Here is a 26,027-nt window from a genome sequence, read left to right as displayed (position 1 = left end):
ATGTACATCAAATTCTTTCAATTTCTCCAACTCTTTGTGTTTGGCATCCTTTACCTTCTAATTTGTTTGTATACACTAAAACGTTTCAATTATAGAGTTGGTTCTTACAGTCGCCACGCTGATGATATTAATCGAACAAATAATCACCCAGGAACTGATAAACTCAGCAGTTTAGTTTATTTACAATAGCAAAATACACAAACAGTTGTAAAGTAAATACTACAGCAAAGCAACTGATCTCAGTATGCGCTGCCTACGCCTTCCCAGCTAGACTGACTGGGAGGAAAAGTTGCAATCTTATTGATACATAGCACATGGAATCCTTAAAGGTCAGGTCCCTTAAAGGCAAAGATACCAATGAAACAATGGTATTCCAAGTCTGTCCTAGGGTCCCTGGACTAAACTACTCTACTCGTCCTCCTATCTTGCTATGGACTACAAGATCTCCTCTTTCTATGATCATGCTTCCTTTATCAAGTTTGCAATCTTTTCTTAAAGCCGTGTACATTTGCTGTTCAACTTTCAGAACTTGCACTGCATTTCCTAGCCTTTAACATCTTTACACTATTTTCTCAATGCAAGATTCTTGCCTCTGTCAGTCGCCTCTTCTGGCATATTTCTTACTTTGGTGGCAACTTTCAGCTGTAGTCCTGCAGAGCAAATAGCCTTAAACCGCATCCCTGTATCTAGATTAGATTAGATTACTTACAGTGTGGAAACAGGCCCTTCACCTAACACTACGGGCAATTTAACATGGCCAATTCACCTAACCTGCACATTTTTGGATTGTGGGAGGAAACTGGAGCACCCGGAGGATACCCACGCAGACACGGGGAGAATGTGCAAACTCCACACAGAGAGTCACCTGAGGCAGGAATTGAACCCGGGTCTCTGGCGCTGTGAAGCAGCAGTGCTAACCACTGTGCCACCGTGCCGCCCACTCTGTATCACTGTGTCCATATTCAGTCAACACTCATCTGCCATAATCTGGTCTTCAGTCTTCATAGTTGTCCAACTTATGTGTATGACTTGTCACTATCCATTTCTCCAGCACCTTGTTCTTTATTATTATTGCAGACTGATGAAGTCAAGTTACCACGTCTATGCAGTGCAAGATGAAACCGTTCTTACCCTTATCCAGTACCTCCATGTCCATTGCTGAAACCTCATGAAAGTCTCTTGCTAATTGGAGATTTGCTATGCACTTTGATAGTGTCTTTTTTTTTACTAGTATCATGATTATCACTGACCTATTATGTAGGATTAGTCCACTGAATGTCCTTTATTCTTGTATCTTTTAATAGGATTCTGTCACCTGTGAGACGATGGATAAGCTGATAGCAGACATATTCTTAAAACTACTCGTCATTTAGTCTGTATCTGATAGTCTTGCCTTTCTGTTACCATCAAACTCTCCATTCCTTGTGTTACTGCTGAATATCCCATTTGAGCCACAAGGACCACACGGATTCACTCTTTGATTTTCCTAGGGATTTTATGGCGGCTTCAGAAATCTGATCCAAAAGTGTGTTTTTTATGAAAATCTAACTGTGGTTAATACTAGAAGTCTATCCATATATGACATCTTAGCACAATCCAGCAGTTTACATGCAAGCATTGAATTAGGAATCTTTAAGTAGAAGTTTTGAAAACTTGCATATTAACATAGCCTGTTAAATCCCAATGGATATTTTTGTATAGAATGTTCATCCTGCTTTCTAAATTTATCAAAGTTTTACCATGTCTCTTGCACATTTACAAAGTTTTTTTTCTTATAAACTTTGTCCATAAATTTTAGTAGATCCATCAGTTTTGAGTCTTCAGCTCTGAGAATACTTTACAACTGGTGCTGCTTTTAGTAGGAAACTAAGGTCGTACCTTTCATTTTCCTTGATAAAGATGTAACTCATGTCTGCAATTCCCCTTTATTGGGTTCAGTTTCACAAAACATGAGTTGGAAGTCCTATCCTGACACTTTCCCCTTGGTTCCAGCCACCCTTCTTCAAGTTACTTCAATTGCAATCTTCTCCTGAAATAAATCTTACCTCTTAAACATCATCTTCAATCCACCTTCCTCTGTTAATAATTTCAATTTGGATCCAAATTAGGCAAAATCCAAAGCATCTTTCTTTGTGGATAGAATGTATTGGCTACTCACTTGAGATATTTTTAATTAATCTGTTCAGAGATGTTCTTATACACCTCTGGAGCAGATAGGACTTGAGCCCAGGCCTCATGGCTCAGAAGGTGAAAGTGAGGACTGCAGATGCTGGAAAAGCACAGCAGGTCAGGCAGCATCCGAGGAGTAGGACGATTGACGTTTTGGGCAGAAGCCCTTCATCAAGACTCCTGGCTCAGAAATATGGATGCTATCACTATGCCACAACAACCTTAGCTATCCACTCAATTGCTCTTACCACACACCAATCTGCCTTATGCATACTCAGGCAATTAACAATTAACAATTAACCCCATCACCAATTTTACTTGCTGTATTGACAGTGTGCTGGAGAAGCATTTAGATGAGAAGAACAGGGTGTAGAATCTGTTTTTGTGAAGCTGAGAAATGGAAAGAGTCAGTAAATATTGATAGTTGGTGTTTCTAGGCCACCAAACGTTAGCAATAAGCTGGAGCATGGTAGAGATCAGCAAATTAATGACACATGTAATAAGGATAATGCAGTAATCATAGGTGACTTCAATCCACATGTAGACTGAGTACATATAATAAACACCAAGCCTGTGGAGGATGAATTCCTGGAATTGGTACAGGATGCTTTTTTTTCTAGCTGTATGTTGAAAAATCAATTAGGGAATAGGATATTGTGCAATGAGGAAGGTTTAACTAACAATCTTGTTGTAAAAGGGAAGAATGACATTGATATGATGAAATTTTCCATTAAATTTGAAAATGATATAGTATAATCTGAAACCAAGATCTAATCAGAGGACACAGAAGAAAGAGATGTCCCTCATTCTTCTAAACTTCAGTGAATATAGTCCTAACTGATTCACTCTAACTATCTCTGGTAAATCTTTGTTGCACTCCCCAGTGAATATCATTCCTCAGATAAAGAAGAGGTAAGTCTACCCTGACTAACAAAGAAATTCAAAGAATATATTGAATCAAAGAAGAAAATTTGTATTTGTAAAAAAGGAGAAAAAAGGATTAGCAAAAACAAATGTGGGTCTATTCCAGTCAGAGACAGGAAGAATTCGTATTGGGAAATAGGGAAATGGAAGACAAACAAAATAATTACTTAGTGTTTATCTTTATAAAGGAAGATAGCAGAAATTTTCCAGAAAGACTAAAGATCCAAGGGGTTGGTGAGAATGTGGAACTGAACGAAATAGTATCGTTAAAGAAGTAACACTGGACAAACTGTTGGGACAATAGGTTGACAAATCCCTGGAACCTGATGATCTATATTCTAAAATATTCAAAGGCTATGGAAATAGTGGATGGTTTGCTGACACTTTTCAAAATTACATAGTTTCTGGAATGGTGCCTGAAGATTGGAATGTGAAAGTGTAAAAAGCAATGCCATGCCGATAATAATAAGGTTTTCCTCTTTGTAGAGATGCAAAGTATTTATCATATAGTGAGAGCCTGTGAAGTGATGATGTCAAAAGGGACTTGGGTGCACTTGTTCCTAAGTCACTGCAAGGTAATATGCAGGTGGTACGAGCTATGAAGGAGGTAAATAGAGCAGATTTGAGTACAGGAATGGAAGGTGGGGAGATGCTTTCAACTGTATCATGCTTCGATTAGCCCCTACTTGGAGTATTGTATACAGTTTTGCTCTAGTTCTGTAATGAAGGCTATATCTGTTATAGAGGGTCGGCAGCAGAGGTTCACCAGTCTAATTCCTTGGTTGGCAGGGCTGCATTCTCCAGAGCTCAGAAGAGTAAGAGGTTGCCTAAAAGCATTTACGATCTGGATCTAAAAACCAGAGGACACAGTCTCAGAATAAAGGGCAAGACATTTAGTACTGCAAAGTGGAAGAATTTCTTCACTTGTTGGCTAGCGAATCTTTAGAATTCTGCATCCCAGAGGTTTGTATAATCTCTGTCATTAAGTATACTCAAGACAAGGATCAACAATATCGAGATGCCAGTGACATCTGTGCTATGGGAATGGCACAAATGAATGGCATTGAGGTTGATAATCTATCATAAATGGAATTATGGAGAAGGTTCAGTTGAATGATCTACTCTTGCCCTCTTTCCTCTATGTTTCTAAGGTCCTAAGGATAATTTTTAAAATGTTACAGAGAGTGAGGAATGTGATTTTATGAGTTCCTTTATACAGAGGGCAGCTGGAGTGTGGAATGCTACACCTCAGGCAGAGCAGAGACAATTACATTTCTTGGATCAATGCTTAAAATGGGGCAAAATACAGGGCAGTGGGGAGAATGCAGATCTTGTAATCTATAAAGGCTCAGGACGCAATACTCAACACCATCTTTCTTCAGAAACTCCTCTGAACACGAACGAGAAAGCATTGGTGAACTTCAACATGATCATACTACAGATTTTGCATGTTTCCAGTTTTTAGCGAATGATCCTGGAATTTTGACCTCTGTCTGCTTTGTCAGGTTACTTGTGGACATGTTTGGCGCACCCTGCTGATTTCATCTCATTAAGCAAAGATATTCATCATAGGATTTCTTTTAAAAAAGGTTATGATAATGAACATTGCTGTTGAGGTGCAATAGACCAACCCAGGACAGTATTCTCTTGTTATTGTGCTGAGAGTTATTGCACAGATGGACTGCATGTGAGAAAGCTTCCAAGCCCATTTTGTAGTCAGTCCTTTAATTCTGCTCCAACCTGTTCAGCATCCGTACTGCTGAGAAACATCTTGGATCTCTTATCTTTCAATCACTACTGTTCGTGGAAGCAAATACGCAAAGAGGAATCAAATGTCCTTATTTTTACTGCCAACAGCAATGGAAGGAAGATATACCTTTTGATTCATATACAGCTCAATCACACTGAGGGATATCCATCCTCATGCACTCCCACCTCTCCCCACTTAGAGTCATCCACCCAATTCTCTTAAACCTGCACACATTTCACACAGAGCAGAAAATTATTTAATCTGACAAGCTACAAACTTCACAAAACAGTTGTTTGCATAAACTGGTTGGTTATTTTTAATCTTGACAGTGAATAATGTATCTGTCAATGTTGGAAAACTGAATAGAACAATTTATGAAAAATGCTTACGTCTTGACGCAAATGAATGCATTTTTCTTTTGGGAGGGTTAATAGAAAACATGCCTGTGTTCTGCTGAGCATTGAGAAGCACTGTAGCTGCAGCTTCTGGAAATGTTGCTAAGACAGTCATATTTATTCACCATGGATTGCAGTACCACCTCCTGATCACAGACACAACGCACATCTTCCACCTTCTGCCTGTCCTATGTGCAGTTAAATTTTCACCTGACAGCTGTGTCAGACTATGATTGCATTCTCTCTGTCACAATGGATTCAAAACTGCCCAAGGCAGCAGTATTTCTTTTGATTTGTGTCTGACGTTGCAAGCCTAATTCAAAAAGGTAAGGTTTATGTTATGTGCAAATGTGCTCGTAAATGCCTCAAATAATTATTCTTTCTCCAACATGTCTGCCATCCTGTTCTGCCGAGGCTCTCTCTTTTAGTGTTATAGTGGTGTGCACCTGAATTTTTATTAGTCAGTTGCTGCAAATGTGTAGATTTTTTATTTTGTGGTTGTAAGGGCTGTTCTTATTATCAGTCAGAAACCGGGGCACTCCTCCTCGATTTTGCCGGTCACAGCTTGGAATTTCTGAGTCTGCCTGGTGCTCAAAATCCTCCAACTGTGCATTTAATAAGTTTGTGTGCTGAGGTGCTCATTGAGATGTACAGTGGAAGACATGGAACTGCATTGCAAGAATGCCAACACATCAGTCATTTAAGAGGTCAGTTGTTTTTTTTTTAAACGAGATTGATTCTTAGGTTATGAATGTTGCTGGCAAAGCAAGCATTTATTGCCCATCCTTAAGTGGTGGGAAGCCACTTCCTTGAATTGTTGCTGTTCGTGTAACACAGGTCCTTTCACAAGGTTCTCAGATCGAGAGTCCTAGCAATTTGACACAGTGACGGTGAAGGAACAGTGACTTCTGCCAAAATCATGTGTGACTTAGAGGGGAATTTAAAAGTATCAGTGTTCCTCGCACTTGGTCCTCTTGTTCCTTTGAGTTGGTGGAAGTAATGGGTTAGGAGGTGCCATGGAAGCAGCCTCAGCAAATTGCTGCAGTGCATTGTGCAGATAATAAATACCACAAAGCCTGCATTAACAGAAGATGGAAAGGTGGAGGTTTAGGCTAGTGAATGAGATTCTGATGAAATGAACTATTTTGGCCTCAACGGTTTTGATAATATTGGGAGGTGGATAACACATTTCCCCATTTGTCCTGTGTTAGCCATACAATAATATGTAATGCAGCCTAGATATTCTCAACAAATGATTTTGTACTGACTTTATACATGTTAATCTTAGGGCAGATCATAGATAACCTCATTCCAAAAAAACATTCCTATGGAAGTATGTGGATCACTTGTCCTTTGGACATCATGATCTCAGCCAATTGAATGATATTTGACAAGACTGCAGTGAACAGAAACTCCACATTTTTAAGTGATATGAAAATAAGGAAATGATAAATAATGTGAAAGAAATTTAAATTGAAATTTTCAATTTAGAGATTTCTCACCCAATTTGTACCAATTTATTCAGTAGAACCCAACTCAGACAGGTGGAGAGCATTTCATCTCACTCCTGACTTGGGCACAGTCAATGGAGAGGCTAATGCAGAGGAACCACTGGCTACAGAACATCCAGCCCTAAACTACTTTAGTCTCAACAGTATTGGCAGTATTGATTTGTCCAATTGAGTTTCAGACCAAGATGATAGTGATGGAGGACTGAACAGTGGTCATAGTATTGTATGTCAAGCAGAGATAGTCAGGTGTTTTCATACTGAAGATGACCAATGCCTGGTAGTTATTATTATATGAGGAATTCTAAATGGATCATTTTTAACCTCATGATGGAAGGAAGGTCATTGATCAAAATGGAAAAGTAGTTATGTGTAGGATCCACTGCCTGTGGATCTTCTGCAGCATTGCCCTGGAGCTAAACCAAGAACTTTGTGCTAATTATGGTTTGAACTCCAGATATTTGGCCCCTAATCACCATGCACTTCAGGTTCACTTAATGTAAGGCTCAGTTGAATGTTGCCTTAAATGAAGTGAGCACAACAATTCAACTCATCTGTCTATGGCTATAATGAGATCTGGAGCTGTTAATTAAGTGACTTTGCATTGGTCTGTTGCCATTAATAAATTCAGTCTGTTCGTGCAGTACAAAATCACAGAAGTTACAGGAGCAGAAAGAGGGAAGTTGGTCTATCATGCCTTTGCTTCTCTAGCACTGTACTGCTTCCCTTAAAGCATTCATCTGATTTCCTTGTAAAATTACAAAATTCCGTCTGAAAGGATACCTACTCCTATAATTGACTGAGGGAACTGGGAATTATATGTATAATCTTTGGCTGTTTGTAAAATGATGGCGATCATGTCTACAGATTCCCACAGTGCACAAAGGGAGATACACGCAGTCCTGGGCTACTAGCATGGCAGCTCATTGCACCAGAGGGATCTGACAACATTTTCAAAAGCTCTGCTAAACATTTGGATACAGGGATGCCAAGAGCTGCCAGAACAAAACTGAAAGGATTATGGGCCATATAAATTGGCAATTAGATAAACTGGAGCAGTGAAACTATTTAACAACAGGAAGTTCTTGATTATTGACTGTGCTGTTTCAGAAATCAGTGAAATTATGGTAGCAGGGCAGTTGGATTGACTAGTAACTCAAGGTAACTTTTGAAAGGGATCTCCCCCGCATTCCACTAATCCCTTCACCTGCTTCCAATTTTCACCCTCCACTTGGAGCCCTTCCCCTGGCCTCTTACCTGGCCTTGAGCACAACACTGAAAACTACTGACTTAACATTGGACATCTTAATTTCTCTGCTCCTTCCACCCACTCTAACCTGTCCCCTTTTGAAATTCCTGCACTTTGCTCTCTCTGGTCAAACCCACTAACAAAGGTGGTGCTGTTTACATCCAGTGCACAGGATGAAGTGGCACTCCTTGCAGAGGATCAATGCCAGCTCTCAGACACTTATTCCTATCGCCTTCCTCCCCCCCAACCCCCACCCCCAAAACCCCCAGACCATGAACCCACATCCAAACATAAATCCATTGTTGCTGGACTGTCACTGGCCTCATTATCTTCAGAGATCATCCCCCACTGCCTCCAACCTTAAAGTCTCCCAACCCTGGACAGCACACTTCCACCTCCCTCCCAAACTCCACAGATCCAACTGCCCCAGTCATCCTATCATATCAGCCTGTTCCTGCCCACCTAGCTCATTTCCTCCCAGCTTGACTCCATCTTCTCTCCACTTGTCCACACGCTGCCCACCTACACCTGCAATTCCTCTGATGCCCTCCACCATATTGACAATTTCCAGTTCTCTGGCTCTAACATCCTTGTGTTCACCATGGATGTCCAATCCCTCTATACCTCCATTCCCCACCAGGATGCTCTGAGAGCTCTTGGCTTCTTCTTCAACCAGAAGCCTGAATAATCACCATCCACCATCACTGCCCTCCACTTGGCTGAACTTGTTCTGTCACTGAACAATTTCTCCTTTAATTCATTTCCTTTCTGCCAAGTCAAAGGAGTGGCTATGGGCACCGGCGTGAGTCCCAGTTATGCCTGCCTCTTTATGGGGTATGTCCTTGTTCCAGTCCTGCTCTGGCCCCCTCCCATAACGCTCTTTGTCAATACATTGACGACTGTTTCAGTGCCACTTCATGCTCCTGCCTGGACCTTGAAAATATTTGTTCATTTTGCCTCCAATTTCCTTCCTTTCCTTGACCTCCCAGTCTCCATTTCTAGAATAACTTGTCCACTGCCATCCATCCAAAGCCACTGACTCCCATAGCTAACTTCACTACAGCTCTTGCCACCCCACATCCTGCAAGGACTCCATCTCCTTCTCCCACTTTCTTCATCGATGTAGCATCTGTTTGGACGATGCCACCTTCCAAAACAGCACTGCTGACATAGTTTCCTTCTTCCGTAACCGTGGTTTTCCACCCACTGTGGTAAGCAGGACCCTCAACCATATTCGACCCATTACCATGCTTCTGCCCTCACCCCTTCCCATCACTCACAACAGCGTGATTGAGTCCCCCTTTTCTCACTTTTCATCCCACCAGCCTCCACATTCAAAGGATCATTCACTGCCATTTCAGACAACCCCAGCAGAATGGCACCACCAAACACATCTTCCCCTCATTCGCCCTGACTGCATTTTGCAGGGATCATTCCTTTCGTGATACCCTAGTCCATTCCTCAGCCGACAACAACACTGCTCCTTCCCACGGCACCTTCCCCTGTAACTGCAGAAGCTGTAACACTTGCCCCTTCACCCCCTCCCTGCTCACCATCCAAGGGCCTAAACAGTCTTTCCAGGTGAAGCAGCATTTCACCTGTACCTCCTCCAATCTTGTGGATTGTATTCGCAGCCTCCAACGTCGCCCAGTCCACATTGGAGAAACCAAACATTCACTGGGTGACAACTTTGCAGAACACCTCCGGTCTGTGCATATGCATGACCCTGACCTTCCCATAGCTATTCATTTTAACACAGCGCCCTGCTCACATGCCCATTTGTCTGTCCTCGGCATGCTGCAGTGTTCCAGTGAATCACAATGTATATTGGAGGAACAATATCTCACCTTCAAACTAGGCAGGGTACAACTTTCTGGGCTCAATATTGAGTTCAACCCATTCCTTCCTTTTCTTGTAGGTTTGCTTAACACATTCTCTGTCACCCCCTCTTCCCTTCCCCATCCCAGCGGGATGGCCTGTTCTTCCCTGTCTGTCAGTTAGTCAGTCTGCCATTCTCATATTCCGATCACTTAATCTGAATTGTCAACACCCTTTCTCATCCCAGCACTCCAACCACCCCCACCCCCCCACCCAACGATAAATGCTGCCCCCTTCACACTTCACTTCAGCTCTGATGGAGAGTCATCTAGACTTGAAACATTGGTTTGCTCTCTCTCCCTGGATGCTGCCTGACCTGCTGTGATCTTCAGCATTTTTTATTTTCAGTTCTGAAAGGGACTGTTGCTTTTTTTTATACATTTACCAAGCACCGAGGGGAATTCCTCAGTAGGCAGTGGCAGTTGCCCATTAAAGAGGATTGTAGCATCTTAAACACGTTATTCACACTACAGCACCACTTATTAACGCTCAGCTTTCTGTCTTACCACATGTCCCATCAAGATAGATTTCAGCATTTTAAAATTTTCAACATGGAAGTCAGAGTGGACACCTACTGACTTCAGGTAACTTAAGCAGTACTTCATGAATTGTAGCCGAAAATGTGTTGCTGCAAAAGCGCAGCAGGTCAGGCAGCGTCCAAGGAACAGGAGAATCGACGTTTCGGGCATAAGCCCTTCTTCAGGAATGAGGAAAGTGTGTCCAGCAGACTAAGATAAAAGGTAGGGAGGAGGGACTTGGGGGAGGGGCGTTGGAAATGCGATAGGTGGAAGGAGGTCAAGGTGAGGGTGATAGGCCGGAGTGGGGTGGGGGCGGAGAGGTCAGGAAGAAGATTACAGGTTAGGAAGGTGGTGCTGAGTTCGAAGGTTTTGGAGGATTCCTAGGTGGAAGATGAGGCGCTCTTCCTCCAACCGTCATGTTGCTATGGTCTGGCGATGGAGGAGTCCTGGGCGGTTGTTGCCGCGAGCGCTGTAGCAGCCGCGTGGTTAATGGCGCCGGACTGATTTCGGAGGCTGATGGAAGATTCTAGAACAGTTGAGGAACCCAGAGTGTGGGGGTCCTTAGACTCCTCCATCGCCAGACCATAGCAACATGACAGTTGGAGGAAGAGCTCCTCATCTTCCGCCTAGGAACCCTCCAAAACCCTCGAACTCAGCACCGCCTTCCTAACCTGCAATCTTCTTCCTGACCTCTCCGCCCCCACCCCACCTGCCTATCACCCTCACCTTGACCTCCTTCCACCAATCGCATTTCCGATGCCCCTCCCCCAAGTCCCTCCTCCCTACCTTTTATCTTAGCCTGCTGGACACACTTTCCTCATTCCTGAAGAAGGGCTGATGCCCGAAACATCGATTCCCCTGCTCCTTGGATGCTGCCTGACCTGCTGCGCTTTTCCAGCAACACATTTTCAGCTCTGATCTCCAGCATCTGCAGTCCTCACTTTCTCCTCCTTCATGAATTGTAGTTGTGAAAAATTGTAAAATTGTAGTTGTAGCTATCCATGACAACATCAAATACCAGATACTATCGAACACCGCAGAAGGCCTACGGGTCCCAGGAGATCTATGAGTGCAGCCTGGACATGAAGATGCTGCACAGGTCAGATTGTAGTCATGGGTGATGATTATGAAATGCCTACCAGCATTGGTTAAAGGAAGACCTTGTACTACCATACTGCTCATGTACGAAACTGGTCACACTACCCCCATCAATTGGGTGCCAAATGTCTCCTGATTGTACTTGTTTGCAGGCCCATGAGGAGGATCTTGAAGTTAGTATCAAGAATACTCATCGATATGGTTTACTAGATTTTTATATTTACGTTCTGGATGAGCTGATCACTATACACAATTCTAACCAGCAAATGATTCTGTGTAGTTTTTTTTAAAGTTATTTAAATTCAGGCTATTCGCAGGCGGTGGACCTCAGATACCGAGTTAAAATGCTGCAAATTTTATTTTTAGAAGTTGTTTTGTGAAACATTGCCCGATTTGAACTGGTAATTTTGGCAGTTTTTGTTTGGCAAAATGCAAATATGCTTGAATGGAAACAGTGAAAAAAAAAACACTTTCCAAAAACAGGTTGTGTAAATTCTGTGTACTTCTAACTAAGGTGTGAGAGTGATAGTTTAGCCTTCTCACATAATGAAAACCTTCTCGAATAAAACCAGTAACGCAGGAGAGATGGGCTGCACATAAATAGCTCAGCTCAATCCGAACTGCCAGAGATGTTAAAAATACAATAGAAAATCATTTAAAGTAAATACAGTTGGAAGGTTGGGAAGGATCCAATCGCAAAGGAACAAAGTCAAACGGCAGAAGGTGAATGAGAAAGAAAGTAAGGTATGGGTGTAGAAAAGCCAAAAAAAAATCCACAAAGCTCCCCAGAGCCAACAGACATGGGATGGGGGGGTGGAAGTTGAGGGGAATGTAAGATGTTTGCATTTGAAACAGATTCCTCGAACTAGGAGCTGCTGTGGAATTGGTAATCATAATGTAGTACAAAAATAAAACATGGCTGAACTTCCACAACAGCACAGCAGTAGAATTGGAGACAGATAGGGTGAAAAAAAATCACACTGGACATTCCTGCCACACTGGAATGTTTCCAGGTCGAGCAGACTGACTCCCTGCTCCACAGAGTTAAAGTGCCTGTTAGGGCCTAGTTTGCAGACTCTCTGGCATTTTCCCAGTGACCCACCCCATCACGGGGGGGAAACCATGATCTCAAGGGCGACAGCCTCCATGCAACAGGATGGGAGGCCATTAGAGCAGGAAGCTCCAGCAAGCTAAAAGGGTGTGTGAGTTCACAGAACACCATACTTACATTTTCTCCTCTGAGTCATGGTTATGTATTGACTGCTGGTCAGATGCCTCCCAGGTTGAGTTTTCATGATCTCCCTCGATAGTGCCAATCCCTCCCAGTGAACCTCCCATGCTACACTGGCTCCAGCCTTCTGACTGGTTCCTCTGAGTGGGAAACTGTTGTGGATGGTGAGATCAGAGACCCCCAGTGAGGAGGCTGCCTCCAGGAATATTGTTGTCAGCTCGGGGCTCCTAGTTGGTCCGACAATCAAGATCCCCGTACCAGTATTAAAATCTGGCCTGTGTTTAATTCAGAGTTGGAAGTGGGGTCTTAAAAGACGGACTTTGAAACAGGCACCCGCTGACTTTATCAAGATGATTCCCGATTCATTGAAAATCAAGTTCTGATGTACCTGTCATCACTGAAAAGTGGATACCACAAGGGTACCCCATAGTAGATGGCTGCTGTATGCTGATAGTTGGCAGCCTGAGAATGCTCCTGTACTTGATCACTACAAAATTAAAATTAATCTGTGCCTCGGCTTTTCTCATATTGACCTCGAGCAGACTGCTAGTAATGCCATTCAAAATGTGCTTCAAATCGGTTGAGTGTATTTACAAATAGAACCCAGAAGTCATGGAGTCATTCACCAAGCCGTTGTGTTTTTCTGTAAACGTTTTGTCGCCTCGCTATGTGACATCATCGATGTGTCTTTGTGTTGGTGCTCTGTCCCTACTGGTATTTATATGTCTGCTTGTTAGTACTTCCGGCTCTGTATCTGAGTGGTTTGTATACGGGGTCCAGTTCAATGTGTTTATTGATAGAGTTCCGGTTGGAGCACCAGGCTTCAAGAAATTCTCTGGCATGTCTCTGTTTTACCTGTTACATCGTCCCAGTTGAATTGGTGTCCTTCGTTGTCTATGTGGTTGGAAATGAGAGCGTGTTGGTCGTGTCTGGCAGTAGTGAGCTGATGCTCGTGCACTCATATGTTCTACCTGTTTGTCCTATGTAGTGTTTCTCACAGTCGTTGTTGGATATCTTGTAGATAACGTTTGTCCTGTTGGATGTGGGTGTCAGGTCTTTAACCTTTGTGAGGAGCTGGTGGAAGGTGTTTAATGATTTGTGGGCAACTAAGATTCCCAGGGGTGTGGGTATTCGGGTAGTTATCTCTGATATGTCTTTGATGTTAGGATGGAAAAGAACTGTAAGTAGAACCCTGTTTGTTATTATTATCATAGAATGCCAATTGGCATATTGATCAGAAATTACTAGTTTTGGGAAGCATAAGAAATTGTGTTTAACATCTACAGAGAGTGCACAAAATGGACTATAAAGGAAAGATTTTTTTTTATCTCAAAGGAATTCAAATATTAAAGTGTGCTTTGTGATGTTTAAGCTGTGCAGAACCTTAGTGAGACATCAACTTAGGTAACTACAGAAAGACATATTGGCCCTTATCGGTGTAGGATGCAGACTCACCACAATGATACCAGAGTTTAAGGGATTACATTATAAGCAGAAGTTGGGTAAACCTGATTTGTATTCTCTTGTAATTTGAAATGGGATTATCTAATTAAGGTTTCAAAAATGGTAAAACTAGATACAGAAAAGCTATTTCCTGTCTGGTGTATAAAAAGAATAAGGTGGCATAATCTTCAGCATTGAGCTCGGCCGTTTAAGAGTGAAATCAGGAAGCACTTCTTCAAACAAAGAGCAGCTGAAATGTCAAACTTTGTCTCCCAAAAGATCAGGACATTGGAATGATTGAAAGCTTCTAGTCTGGGTTTGATATTCTTTTGTCCACCTGAGGATGCCAGGATACATGCTGCACAGATAAGTAACTGGAGTTAACATACATATTAATTGTAATCATGGCTTGAAAAACCAAATGGTCTGCTTCTGTTCCTATTGTTGGTGGCCTCAGAGCTAAAGCTTCACCCACCCAAGTCAGGATCCTACCCATGATAACACCAACTGGGACACCAGGCTAATTTGGAGCATGAGTTACTCCATGCTTTTTTTGGAACATTTTTTGCCCCATTTATTAGAGAAGAACAAGTTACAACAGGCTCCAGAGCGGTAAGAAAAGATAAAGAAAAAACTCGTATGGTCTAGTCTTGGATATCAGGAGCTCAAGGATGGTAAAGAAATTGTCCCCAATAGTGGCTTCAGATATGAGGATATGGTTGAGGGATGGAAAGCTATGAAATAACGTAGACATCACCTATGCTAAAATAAATTCCACCCTTACACAAGAAACATGCTATACACCATCAATCAGTTTAGGAAGAGAATAATTGGTTCTATGGAGCAATGGGAAACATATTTGAGAACTGTAAAGATATTTTGATGGAATTCTTAAATCAACCAGATCTAAATTGGGAACAGCCAAGTTGTTGAAAATCTGAATCAATAGACAACTGCTTCCTCACTCAGTGCAACAATGAATCCAACAGGATTCATCTCATTTAGTATTCATAAATTACCAGAAATTATATATTAAGTAGAAGTCTTAACAGTTCTGGATGACAATAACCAGGCAGTTGTACACTTAATGGAAAGGTTCTGGGGGATGTTACTGAACAAAGAGACCTTGGAGTGCAGGTTCATGCTTCCTTGAAAGTGGAGTCACGGGTAGATAGAATAGTGAAGAAGGTGTTTGGTATGCTTTGTTTCATTGGTCAGACCATTGAGTATAGGATTTGAGGGGTCATGTTGTGGCTGTAAAGGTAAGGCCACTTTTGGAATATTGCGTGCAGCTCTGGTCTCCTTCCTATAGGAAGGATGTTGTGAAACTTGAAAGGGTTCAGAAAAGATTTACATTTAAGCTGTGGGGAGAGGCTGAATAGGCTGGGGCTGTTTTCCCTGGAGTGTTAAAGGCTGAGGGGTGACCTTATAGAGGTTTATAAAACATTGAAGAGCATGAATAGGGTAAATGGACTCCCTGGAGTGTGGGAGTCCAGAACTAGAGGTCACAGGCTTAGGGTGAGAGGGGAAAGATTTAAAAAGGACCTAAGGTACAACTTTTTCATACAAAGGGTGGTGCATGTGTGGAATGAGCTGCCAGAGGGTGTGGTGGAGGCTGGTACAATTACAACATTTAAAAGGCATCTGGACAGGAAGTGTTTAAGGTACGTGTGCCAAGTGCTGGCAAATGGGAGTAGATTAATTTAGGATATCTGATTAGCATGGACGAGTTGGACCTAAGGATCTGTTTCTGTGCTGTACATGTCCGTGACATGTCCTGTCAAAAATTAAGAAGCAGGTTGGGAAGTTATTCAGATAGGCAAAGGACACCTGGAACAAAAGCACAATCCTGAAATGAGCCAAACAGTGCGACAATACTTCTAATTCCATAGCAAGAACAAGAGTAGAGGTGACAACCATTAAAAACTACTATTAAAAGCTACCAATGAACTTGAACTAAGGGTGAGAACAAAATATTCTGAGCACACAACAGTAAATGTTTGAGCATAAGATAGTAAAATATTCTGAAGGACACGTGTTCAAATATTCACAGAGGAATACATGAGCAGCAGATGCTCCACAAACAAAGATAAATACTTCATAATGAACCAGTTCAGTGATGTTGTTATACACTGCTGAAGCAGGTGGGATTTGAGCATGGCTTCTCAACGCAGAGATAGGAGCACTACCACTGTGTCAGAAGAGCCCACCTCCAAAGATATCCTCAGTAAAAGCACAGACTTTTCAATAGGTTAGCTAGAATTCCCAGACAGACCAATCAGAGAGATGGTAATTACCTCCAAGGGAAGAGATTTGTGACATGTTAACAATTATAATGGGTGATAAATTGAACATTAGAAAGGTACCAGAAGATTGAAAACAAGCTATTATCCTGAAATTCAGGAGTATTCGGAAAGCTTGGCAAAGGAGACATAGACAACACCAAAGCTATTAGTTCACTGCCATTCAGTGAAAATAATGGAACCAATTACTAGGAATCAATTTGAGATCAAAGGCAGATGAGCAATCTCTCACATACCAGTCAATGTGGATTCAGGACTGACTGATCCCACCAAATTAAAGCTCTTTACCTGTTTGAGCAATTATAGCAAAAATGGATTGTGGTCAACTGTTCTCCAACCCCAACCCCACCACCACCATTTAAAAGGCTTTACAAAATTCCTTATGAAAGTCTATTAAACACCAAACTCTGGACATTCTGAATAAACTTTAAGAATGGGATAGTTTTTAACGTATGGGACCTAAGAAATACTCAGTCAAAGAACTAGGAAAGTTCAGTGTGGAATAAAAACAGACAATCTAAAGGTGTGCAGGTTAGGTGAACAATTCTTCTGCCGCCTTCGCCTCCGCGCCTACTTCTTCAACCAGGATTCTTGCCCACCCTCTGACGACCCCTTCTCCCGCCTCCAACACACCCCATCCACCTGGACACCCCGTGCTGGCCTCTTACCCGCCCTCAATCTCTTCATAGCCAACTGCCGCCGCGACATTAACCGCCTCAACCTGTCCACCCCTCTCACCCACTCCAACCTCTCACCCTCGCAACGTGCAACCCCAATCTCACTATCAAACCAGCAGACAAGGGAGGCACAGTGGTAGTTTGGCGCACCAGTCTTTACATTGCTGAGGCTATATACCAGTTCGCGGACACCTCCTTCTACTGCCCCCTTAACCATGACCCCACCTCCCACCACCAAACCATCATCTCCCAGACCATCCATATCCTCATCACCTCAGGGGATCTCCCATCCGCTGCCTCCAACCTCATAGTCCCACAACCCCGCACCACCATTCCTACCTCCTGCCCAAAATCCACTACCCTGATTGCCCCATCCGACCCATTGTCTCAGCCTGCTCCTGCCCCACCGAACTCATTTCTGCATACCTTGACACGGTCCTGTCCACCTTAGTCCTCCACCTCCTCCATGATTTTCGCTTCCCCGGCCCCAATGCCTTATCTTCACCATGGACATCCAGTCCCTATACACCTCCATCTCCCATCACGAAGGCCTCAAAGCCCTCCGCTTCTTCCTTCCCCGCCGAACCAACCAGTACCCTTCCACTGACACCCTCCTTCGACTGACTGAACTGGTTCTCACTCTGAACAACTTCTCTTTCCAATCCTCCCACTTCCTCCAAACCAAAGGAGTAGCCATGGGCACCTGCATGGGCTCCAGCTATGCCTGCCTCTTCGTCAGATGTGTGGAACAGTCCATTTTCTGCAGCTACACTGGCACCACCCCCACCTTTTCCTCCGCTACATTGATGACTGTATCAGCGCTACCTCGTGCTCCCACGAGGAGGTTGAACAGTTCATCCACTTTACTAACACCTTCCACCCCAACCTCAAATTTACCTGGACCGTCTCAGACTCCTCCCTCCCCTTCTTAGACCTCTCCATTTCTATCTCGGGCGACCGACTCAACACGGACATTTACTATAAACCGACCGACTCCCACAGCTACCTAGATTACACCTCCTCCCACCCTGCCCCCTGTAAAAACACCATCCCATATTCCCAATTCTTTCGCCTCCGCCGCATCTGCTTGCAGGAGGACCAATTCCAATACCGTACAACCCAGATGGCCTCCTTCTTCAAAGAACGCAATTTCCTCTCAGACGTGGTTGACAATGCTCTCCACTGCATCTCCTTCACTTCCCGCTCCTCCGCCCTTGAACCCCACCCCTCCAGTCGCCACCAGGACAGAACCCCACTGGTCTTCACCTACCACCCCACAAACCTCCAGATACATCGTATCATCCTTCATCATTTCCGCCACCTCCAAACAGACCCCACCACCAAGGATATATTTCCCTCCCCACCCCTATCAACGTTCTGGAAAGACCACTCCCTCCGTGACTCCCTCGTCAGGTCCACACCCCCCACCAACCCAACCTCCACTCCTGGCACCTTCCCCTGCAACCGCAAGAAATGCAAAACTTGCGCCCAAACCTCACGCCTCACTTCCCTCCAAGGCCCCAAGGGATCCTTCCACATCCGTCACAAAATCACCTGCACCTCCACACACATCATTTACTGCATCCGCTGCACCCGATGTAGCCTCCTCTACATTGGGGAGACAGGCCGCCTACTTGCGGAACCTTTCAGAGAACACCTCTGGGACACCCGCACCAAACAACCCAACCGCCCCGTGGCTGAACACTTTAACTCCCCCTCCCACTCTGCCAAGGACATGCAGGTCCTTGGCCTCCTCCATCACCAGACCATGGCAACACGACGCCTGGAGGAAGAGCGCCTCATCTTCCACCTCGGAACCTTCCAACTACAAGGGATGAATGCAGATATTTCCAGCTTCCTCATTTCCCGTCCCCCACCTTATCTCAGTCCCAACCCTCGGACTCAGCACCGCCTTCTTGACCTGCAATCTTCTTCCCGATCTCTCCGCGCCCACCCCCTCTCCGGCCTATCACCTTCCAAACGCCCCTCCCCCAAGTCCCTCCTCCCTACCTTTTATCTTAGCCTGCTTGGCACACCTTCCTCATTCCTGAAGGAGGGCTTATGCCCGAAATGTCGATTCTCCTGCTCCTTGGATGCTGCTTGACCTGCTGCACTTTTCCAGCAACACATTTTTCAGGTTAGGTGAAGTGGCCATGCTAAGTTGCCCATAGAGTTTAGTGATGTGATGGAGGTAAATGTAGAGTAATAGGGTAGGGGAATGAGTTTGGGTGGGATACTGTTCGGAGAGTCGGTGTGGATTTGTTGGGCCGAAGGGCCTGTTTCCACACTGCATGGATTCTATGATTCTATGAATACTGGAGAAACTCAGCAGGTCTGCCAGTATTTGTGGAGAGAGAAACAGATTAAATGCTTCGTATTCACTGTGACTGTTCCTTAGAACTGATTAACTCTTGTAATCTCTCCAAAGATGTTAACACACCCACCGGGTTCCTCCAGCATTTTCTGTTTTTATTTCACATTTCCAGCATCTGCGATGTTTTGCTTTTACTAAAGTTCCCTGTCGGTTGCCTCAGAGCTCAGCACTGGGATTCCCACTGTTTCTAATTTACAAACGGATGGATTCAATACTGTTGTCACCCAGTTACCATCTAGCTAACTCTCCTTTCTGGTCTCCTGATGTAATTAATGCTTCTCTCTCTTTAAGTATAGTCTCCTCCAGATCTCTCTTTAAATTTGCTGTCATCAGCCCATTACTTGAAAAATAAGCTTCACCCCTCTGTCATGGCTAGTCACTGCCCAGGTCTAACGTGACGTCCTTTCCAAAGTCCCTGAAAACGTTGTCACTTTCCATCAATTCACCTTTAGTGCACTATTATGTTTGAATCCCTACACTCAGCTCTTTCACCCCTGGATTTGTGTCTGTAATCATTGTAAGCATATTTTCTCATCTGTGTAGTGTTTGACATGACTGGAAATACAATACGCCATCAATGATGCACATTTATGTTAGTGTTGAAGGAACTACACATGATTCATTCTATAAATTTGTAATAAGTAAAGCATTTGTAATTGCTTCTTCCTCCAACACCATTACCATTGTTGTTCCTCAAGGATCTATCATCAGCCCCTTCCTATTTCCCCATCTATATGCTACACCTCAGTGAATCAGGTTTCCCATGCAAGATGGTGACACCATCCTTTATCACCATCTCTCTCAACATCTCATTTTCCCCTGATAGTTCATCAGGCAGCAGGTAATGGTTTAATAGAAACATCCTCCAATTAAACTTTGGATTGACAAACGATCTTTGGTCCTTGCTCCCAACTCCATTCCTTAGCCAAAGGCTAATTCCCTCTCTCTCACCACTGCCTGAGCCTGAATGAGGTAATTCGATCTTCATGTCTTATTCAGTTGTTTTTATGCTCTCCTGGCTGACCTTTCCCTTGCACCCTCTATCAATGTTAGCTCATCCAAAACTGTGCTAGCCATATCCTAACACACTAAGTTCTGTTCACCAATTATCCCTATCTTTGTGAACCTAGATTGGTTCCTGGTCTGTTTAATGCTTTGTTTTAAAAATTCTGAACCTAATATTGCATTCTTCATTGGCCTACTCTTTACTACCTCTGTAACCTCCTCCAACCCATAACCTTCCAAGATCTCTGTGGTCCTCGCTTTTGCACACTCTAATTTCAATCACTGCACATCATAGTGCACATTGCTGTCTTTAGCTAGCAAGGCACTGAGATCAACATCACCTGCGTACTTCTTCATTAAAGTAATCCTTGATATCTATCTCTTCAACCAAAGTTCTGATCACTATTAACTACCACTTATGGGTCACAACATTAAATGTTCTCTGATTGTGATGCACCTTACAATGATTTAAAGATATATCGGGTGTTATATAAATGCAAGTTATTGGATAAAGCACCTCTATGAATAGTGCTGAAATTGGAAGGTAATAGCAAAACTAGACAAGTCAATGGAATTGGAAGAAGCAATCCTGAGATTACAGATGTCCAGGTGGGCCAAATAGTGAGAAGTTTAATACAGAGCGGTATATGACACACTTCCCATTTGTAATTTTCCTGTATTAGCAATGCAATACTTCAATGTTTATCACATCCTCGACATCCTCAAACAAATCATTTGGAACTGACTTTATACTTACAAATCTGGCAACAAAACCATCGTCCCACAAACATTCCTCTAAGAGAATGTGGATCACTTGCCCTTTGGACATCATGGTGTCAGCCACGTGAATGATATTTCACATCCCTATGCATTATGTATATGTGTTAATTACTTTGACAAGAGTGCAATGTACAGAAATTCCACACTTTTCACTGTTAACAAAATAAGAAGATGATAAATAATGTGTTAAACAAATTTGGATTGAAATTTTCAACTTGGACGTTTCTTGTCCTTTTGTACCTCTGTTTGTAACAGGATGTGGAACAAGAAACGAGTTAGTAGGAGTATTTGCTAAATGGAATTTTTTCAGGATGCAGATTGAGATTTACAACAATGAATACAAATGAATAATGTTCTAGTCTGCATTGACACAGACAGGATACAAAACAAGTTCAGGTTTGTGGGCCATTGGCACCAACATGAGGAAAAGTAGAATCTGTAGCATTAGAATGATCTTTAACCTGAACCATTTTCCAGTTGGTCTTCTTGTGAGCTGTATAACTGGGCAATTAGAAAGCATTTCCAAATAAATAGGAGGTGTAGGGTATCAGATTTGGGCTGATGTGCTAAACCAAGAATAGAGACAAGGTAAAGGAGAAAGGTATTCATATGGGAATTAATAAAGAGACCATGACTAGAATGAATCAACAGTACAAAGCTAAAAGTAACTCAACAGGAGAAGCTTCAGACTACAAACTAAAGGGTTAAACTAAAGACTGTGTAGCATTCAAAACAAAACAGATGAACTAAGCTCAAATCAAAGTAAATGAGTCTACTCTAGTTGCTATTATACCGACACGGCTGCGGGCTTTCATGGATCAGTGTCTGAATATTGAACAAGATGGCTCTGTTAGTTAATGATGGTATTAGCAGAGTAGAGAGGCATAGCCTTAGTTTAGACACCAGCATGTGAAAATGATTTGGTTAAAGATTAAAATGGTAGTGGCAAGAATTCACTTGTGAGACTAAAATGTAGGCCCCTGAATAGAACTACAGGTAGGATGGTAAGAAATAATAATGGGAGCTTGTCAGAAAGGCACGCCAAGTATTGCAGATTTTAATCTGAATATTGACTGATCAATATGTTAAAAATCAGTCTAGAAAAGGTAGCCTACATAAGGAGCTCATTGAATGTACTCAGGGTCTTTTTGTAAAATTTATTCACTCATCGGACATGGATGTCACTGGCTGGCCAGTATTTATTGTCCATCCCTAGTTGCCCTTGAGAAGGTGGTGGTGGTGGTATGCTGCATTCTACATGCTGTCAGTTGAACCACAATTCCTGAAAGGAGGGAATACCAGGATTTTGACGAGGTGATAGTGAAGAAACAGTGATAAATTTCCAAGTCAGGATGGTGAGTGGCTTGAAGGGGAACTTGCAGATGGTAGTGTTCCCGCATACCTGCTTCCCTTGGCCTTCTAGATGGAAGTGACCGTGGGTTTGGAAAGTGCCATTTGAGGACCTTTGGTGAATTTCTGCAGTGCCTCTTAAACATAGTACACACTGCTGCTACTGAGCGTGGAAGGAGGGAATGTTTGTGGATGTGGTGCCAATCAAATGGGCTGCTTTGTTCTGGATGATGTCAAGCTTCTTGAATGCTGTTGGAGTTGCGCTCATCCAGGCACGTGGCGATAATTCCATCACATTCCTGACTTATGCCTTGGGGAGTCAAGTGAGTTGCTCCCCACAGTATTATTAGCCTCTGACCTGCCCTTCCAGCTACTGTGTTTATGTGGTGAATCCAGGTGAGTTTCCGGTCAGTGAAAGCCCCCAAGATGTTGACAGTGGAAGATTCAGTGAAGGTCACACCATTGAATATCAAGTGGTGGTGATTGGATTGTCTGTTATTGGATATGGTCATAGCCTGACATTTGTGTGGTGCGAATGTTACTTGCCATTTGTCAGCCCAAGCCTGGATATTGCCTGGATCTTGTTGCATTTGCACATGGACTGCTTCAGCATCTGAGGAGTTGCGAACAGTGCTGAACATTGTGCACTCATCAGCGAACATTCTCACCTCTGACCTATGTTGGAGGGAAAGTCATTGATGAAATGACTGAAGGTGGTTGGGCCATGGACACTGCTCTGAGGAACTCCTGCAGGGATGTTCTTGGTCTGAGATGATGGGCCTCCAAAAATCATATCCATCTTCCTCTGTACCAGTATGACTCTGACCAACGGAAAGTTTGATACACATTAATTCCAGTTTTGCTGGGGATTCTGGATGCTCCACTCTGTCAAATGTGGCTTTGATGACAAAGGCTGTTACTCTCACCTCACCTCTGGAATTCACCTTTTTTGTCCATGTCTGAACTAAGGTGATAATGAGGTCAGGAGCTGAGTGGCCTTGGCAGAACCCAAACTGGGCGTCTCTAAGCAGGTTATTGCTGAGTAGCTGCTGCTTGATAGCACTGTTGATGACACTTTCCATCACTTACTGATGTTTGAGGGTAAACTGATAGGGTGGGTTGAATTTGTCCTGCTTTTTGTGTATGGGACATATCTGGCTAATTTTTCACATTGGCAAGATGTGAGTGTTGTATCTGTACTGGAAGATCTCAGCTAAGGCAGCTAAGGCAGTGTTCTGGAGCACAGGTCTTCAGTACTATTTCCAGAATGTTGTCAGGGCCTTGGCCTTTACAGTATCCAGTGCCTCCAACCATTTCTTAAAATCACATGTAGTGAATCAATTAAGCTAAAGGCTGGTATCTGTGATGCTGGGGACCACTGAGGGAGGCCCATCTGAATCTTGGTATATGGCACTTCTGGCTGAAGATTGCTGTGAGTGCTTCAACCTTACCTTTTGCACTGACGTGTTGGGCTCTTCCATCATTGAGGATGGGAATATTTGTGGAGCCTTCTCCTCCAGCGAATTGCTTAATTGTCCACCACCATTCACAACTGGATATGGTAGGACTGCAGAGCTTAGATCTGATCCGCTAGCTGTAGGATCCCTTAGCTCTATCAGTTGCTGCTTATGCTGTTTAGTATGCTGGTAGTCTTGTTTGGTAGCTTCACCAAGTTGACACCTTATTTTTAAGTGTGCCTGGTGCTGTTCCTGGCATGTCCTCCTGTTCTCTCCATTGAACCAGGGTTGATCCTCTGGATTAATGATAATGGTTAAGTGGAGAATTTGCTGAAACATGAGGTTGGAGACTGTGCTGGAGTACAATTCTGCTGCTGGTGATGATCCACTGTGCCTCATGAATGCCCAGTCTTTGATCTTTGTATTTTCTTTGGATATTCTGGAGCCACCTAGAGAGCAGACTACACTTGCCCTGGTCTTGTACAATGACATAGGATTAATAAATAGCCTCATGGTGCAGGTTCGCCTAGAAAGCAGCAACCATAATATTATTGCATTTCATATTCAGTTTGAGTGAGAGAGGAATGGGTCTAATCTCTGATTAGGAACAGGGATATCTGGTGGTGTTTTAACCTGAGGGTCACCACACCTCAGGTGAGGAGAGACCTTCATAGTAACCTCAGCTGGTAGAGGAATTGAACCCACACTAATTGGCATCACATAGTATTGCAGAGCAGCCATCCAACCAACTGAGCTAACTTGACCCCAGTAGGTCAATAGAAATGTCATGGCAGACATTTAAAAGGCTATCTTAGAATGTACAAAATTGATGAATTCCAATGAGTAAGAAAAATTCCAATGGATCAGCTCACCGTTTATGTTAACTGGAAAGATTAAAGATAGGATCAAACTTAAAAAGCAAGCAATTGTGCAAAAACTTTTGGCAGGTCAGACAATTGTGCAGGATATAAAACGCAGCAAAGAATGGCCAAAAATTAATGATTCAACACCAGATTATAGTCCAACAGGATCATTTGGGTCAGGTGATTGTGAAGGAGCAGCGCTCTGAAAGCTAGTGCTTCTAATTAAACCTGTTGGACTATAACCTGGTGTTGTGTGATTTTTAACTTTGTACACCCCAGTCCAAAAATGGCATCTCCAGACCAAAAATTAATAGAGAGGGAAAAATGAGAGTACAAGATAGCTAGGCAAAAATATTTAAACAGATAGCAATTTTTTTTTAAAGTACATAAAAAGAAACGAGTCAGCAAGTGAGCATTGGTTCCTTGAAAAGTGAGGGTCAGGAGAATTATCAAAGGAAAATGAAGAGACAGCAGATGAATTGAACAGATATTTTGCATCATTCTTAACTGTAGAGATGAAAGTCAATTCCAGATTGATAAACCAGGAAGTGATTGGGAAGAAGGGACTTTGGAAAATAACAGACATCGGATAAGTGAGACCGAGCAAATTCTTGGAGCTGTAAGCTGACAAGTGGGTAGACCCTGATGGATTTTAACCTCAGCTCCTGAAAGATGTGGCAAATGAGATGGTTGATGCATTGATTTTAATTTTTCAAAAATCACAGAATTTGGAGTAAGTCCCTTAAGATTGAAAGATTGAAGTGTAACTCCATTGTTCATAAAGGAGGGTGACAGAAAGCAGGCAACTACAGGAAAGTTAATGTTGTCATGGAGAAAATGTAAGAAGTTAGTATTAAAGAAGTCAAAGCAGGACACCTAGATAAGCTCAAGATAATCAAGCTTAGTCAACATGGTTTTAAGAAAGGGAAATCATGCTTCACCAATTGTGTTTATGTAATGAGTTGTGGATAAAGGAGAACTAGTGTTTGTATTGTGGTAAGATTTAGCACTTTATCAAATGCCTTCTAGAAATCTAAGCACATGGACTTCCCCGA

At 43.0% G+C, this 26,027-nt stretch overlaps 1 protein-coding gene across 8 annotated transcripts in view; it reads left to right on the top strand.

Annotated features, from left to right (window-relative positions):
- frmpd4 (FERM and PDZ domain containing 4) overlaps window positions 1-26,027 on the top strand; it is a 750,261-nt gene that overhangs the window by 516,837 nt on the left and 207,397 nt on the right. Inside the window, exon 1 of one of the 8 annotated variants that reach the window (XM_072584874.1) lies at window positions 5,425-5,564. The exons of the other annotated variants lie outside the window; for them this stretch is intronic. The gene's annotated coding sequence lies outside the window, so the exon portion shown is untranslated. Of the gene's footprint in view, window positions 1-5,424; window positions 5,565-26,027 lie in introns of those variants that run through there. 8 annotated transcript variants of the gene reach the window in all.

The sequence above is a fragment of the Chiloscyllium punctatum genome, chromosome 15, assembly GCF_047496795.1.
Source record: "Chiloscyllium punctatum isolate Juve2018m chromosome 15, sChiPun1.3, whole genome shotgun sequence".
Taxonomy (NCBI): domain Eukaryota; kingdom Metazoa; phylum Chordata; class Chondrichthyes; order Orectolobiformes; family Hemiscylliidae; genus Chiloscyllium; species Chiloscyllium punctatum.
This window is presented reverse-complemented; position numbering and strand designations above follow the sequence as displayed.